This window comes from Seriola lalandi, unplaced genomic scaffold, assembly GCF_002814215.2.
Source record: "Seriola lalandi dorsalis isolate HSWRI2012SDOR001 ecotype SW California unplaced genomic scaffold, Sedor1 jcf7180002054892, whole genome shotgun sequence".
Taxonomy (NCBI): Eukaryota; Metazoa; Chordata; class Actinopteri; order Carangiformes; family Carangidae; genus Seriola; species Seriola lalandi.
In genome coordinates, this window is record NW_019525444.1 from 292,396 (window position 1) to 296,280 (window position 3,885).

Here is a 3,885-nt window from a genome sequence, read left to right on the forward strand (position 1 = left end):
CCTCTCTCTGGCCTCCCTCTCTGTTTGTAATTATTGTTTACACTGTTTACTGCTAAACCATCTTTTGCCATGTACTAATTTCACGCTAGACAGCCACAAAATTATTCAGCACTCTTGCAATATGTGAAAGTCATAGATACATTTTTATTTTGCAGCGGACGTCCTCTCTTTCTCTCTGTTTCTCTCCCTCTCTCTCCCTCTCTCTCTCTCTCTCTCTCTCTCTGGGTAACAATGTGGCAATTTAGCCCATGTAGCAGTTTGACCTTAAACACACGCTTTTAGAGACAAACCTGGTTATTTGCAGGAATTTCCTAACAAAGGCGCAGACACACAGTTGCCCCTCCTGGACTAAATTTGGTAAATGAGTGCCTATGCATATTTTACATAACGATTCTGCCTATTATTGCAATTTCAGAGATCCTACAGTGTGAGAACGACGACCAATTTATCATTCATTGCGGTAAATCGCAGCGGAGACTGCATTTAATTGAGTTTGTATTGTATTTCGTAGCTGGGTGCCTCCTCGCTGTAGGGTGGGGGATTCTCTCTCATTCCATCCCAGTGCAGGGGTGGGGAGGAGTGGGCTGAGGGGGGAGGTGGAGTGGGTGAGGAGAGGAAGGGGGACCCCCTCCACCACCTCCTCACCCCTCCTCCTCTCCGCTCCGCCTCTGTCTTGCCAAACAATCAACTGGTAGCGAAAATGGACATCTTTCATGTGAAGTAGAGCAACAAGAGGCTGCAGATTCACACGCTGTGTTCTCAAAGTAGATGGAAAAGTGGATGGATTTTTATGTAAAAGCATTTGCTGCTCAGTTTTCAATGGTATTGACAGGAAATTAAAAAACAAACAAACTAGGTAAACAATTGGAAACCTCCATCCTGGTGGAAACAAACAGCATTAACTTCTTCAAGTGCATATCCTCCTTCAATCAGCCTCATTTATGAGTTCAAATAAATTAAACAGTGAGGTGGAGAAACGAGGTTTACCTCCACGTGAGTTTGATTTATCTGAAGCGGGACTGGGATTGTGTTATTGCCAGCCTGCACTGACGGACGCCCTGATCGCAGTTTGAATTATCGCAGACACTCTGCACATCTGACTCTGTTATATTCCACTTCACGGGCCCAACCACTTTGTTCATTTGCGTCTTAATTGTCTGCGATGCAATTATGGAGATATGTATGTTCTGCTTGACGCCCATGAGTGCTGCGGGAGAGCGGCGCAGGCCGCTAAATCAACTCCGTGACACCTTCAGTCTCCGGTTTGAGTCGAACTAAACTTGCCGTTTGTGGCCTCGGCTGGCTGCTGAAACCAGCACCGAGCAGCTCGGCAGCTCAGCACGGACACAATCCCAGCATGCTCTGCTGCCGTGGCCCATCACAACCCCGTCTGCCCCACGGACAGAGGAGTCTGAGTGCGTTTTTAAAATTAAATCTACCTGTGTTTGCACTTTGGGCTGCTTTCAATAGAGGTCATCAGCAGCCTGCTCTCAGGTTTTGCGTAGACACACACACACACACACACACACACACACACACACACACACACACACACACACAGCTTGTTTGTCTTGCAAATTTTTAAATAATTCAGGTAGTTCTGAGACAATTACAACCTCATGCACAATGGACACACATGCAAGGATCGTTTCGTAAGCAAATAGGCTCTAACTGAAAGTATGAAAATGAAGAATCTTCAGTTGTTTTAGTTTTTTAATGAATATTCATTATGTCACAAAGATGAAAAAACAAAACAAAACAATCTCTAATAGTTTGTTTTCATTGAATAAATAAGTGCAGAAGGACAGACTGCTCTGAAAGAAATAAGCTGCAAAATATCTGAAATGTTTAATGAAAGTTTGTGTAATTAAAATTGTGTTACATAAATATGAGAATACAAAAGAAACACAAACCTAAACAGCCATCTGATCCGATTCAAATAAAGTGAATATTTGGCCAATGTTTTGGTTTATTTTAACACAAACCATAAACTGAAACACCATGTAAACGAAAAAACAAATTATACAATCAAAATTATCGATCATCTTTTTATTTATTTGTTTGTTTAGTCATTCAAACTGTTTGTGTTTTCATTTGTTTGCAGTAACTCAGGAGCTGATTTTTCATTTTATTTTTTTCAAATTGAAATTTTCAGTAAATATTTTTGAATTTGAAAAAAGAATCTTCACTGGCCCCTTTCTGTTTATTTTCTATATTTTATATTTTATTTTATTACATTTTTTTTAACAGAACATCAAATAATGGAATTAATGACTCACATTTTTTATTTTAATGATTTAAGCATTAAGAATAACGTCTGGTAAATCGATTGTTAACTTTATTTAGAAATGTATTATTTATTACCTATTATTAGGCCTATTATTAATTATTATTATTATTATTACGGGTGTAGTTGTAATTACATTGAGTCTCGGTGCAGCTTTAGGTATCAAACACAAATAAAAAAAATAGGAGCCACGGTTGATGCTCTCGAGCTCACTCGTCGCTCTCCACCTGCTGTAACGTTAATATTCCGCCTGTATTTCCTCCCCTGTGAGTCTGTGTGTTGTTATTGTTATTATTGCCATTATGGCCTCATCGTGCTGCCCCAGAAAAGCTGCTCGTCCTGCTGCAGTCACTCTGAATTAACTTCACCAGCATGGAAACTCCTCACTGACTACAGCAGCACAAAACACACACACCCACACACACATTTTACATTTTGTTTTCCAGTGTCACGCCACTAAATTTCAGCCAAATACAACTTAATACAAACACGCGTTTACAGCTGTTTTCCATCACCAGAGATCATCCAACAGAACTCCCAGTGATCCGTTGTGTTGACGGTGAAACAAACGAACGGACAGAAGAAAAGAGAAAGTTGCCTTTTGTCAAAAATGTTCAACCTGAATGAGGAAAACTGCGAATAAGATAATAAGAATAATATGTTTGCATTTTAATGAGCCGCTGTAGTACACGCTGTGATGATTAGTAGAACTAAAAGCGTGTTCTTCAAAGTGAGCAGACTCGTCCACTGTGTGTAATTATGTAAAACAGGCCTGCTCCTGCAGTCAGCCTGTAATTTCACATTTTTCTGAAGCCTGCGGACTTTAAAACAAAGACATGAGACCGAATCAGACAACAAGAAACAAGAGGAGAGCTCCTGCAAATGAAATCTTTTAGTGTGAGGAAACAGGAGAGAATCACTCTGAGATTCCTGAAAACAGAAAGGAAGAAAGAAAAAAGCTGTTCTCACACTGGTGTCAGTTTCACCGAACCTTTTCTGTTGAGATCTGATCAGTTTCTTGCAACGAAAATCTGAATATTTTCCTTCTATTTTAACATATTTTATACATGTGATTATATACATCAAATTATTAACTATATTTATATTTTGGGTAAAAATAAAAGGTCATGGTAATAGGATCTCTGGTCACACACACACAGACACACACACACACACACACACACACAGACATACACACACACACACAAAGGATCTCAACATGGCGTATGTGTCTCGCCCACCCCGCCAATGATCGATTTTAGCTTTTATTGGTTTGGGTTTTTAAGCCATGAACGCACCACTGTTTAAAATAACGAGGAAATATCCAGAAAGGTTCTAATATTTTATATAAGTTAGTATCATATTACATTTAAATTCAATTATATTTACAACTATATTTTCAAAATGCTTAATTAAAAAAACAAAAAATGAAATAAGTCTTTACATTTATCCGCATGTATATAATATTATTTACAAAGTTGTAAAGTGTTGTATACAGGCTGACTGTATTTTTTTTTTTACATTTAATTTTTTTTTGTAATTACAGACAAATGATAATTTTAACTCGGTAATTTTTTTGTACATTTTCCTCCAATAAT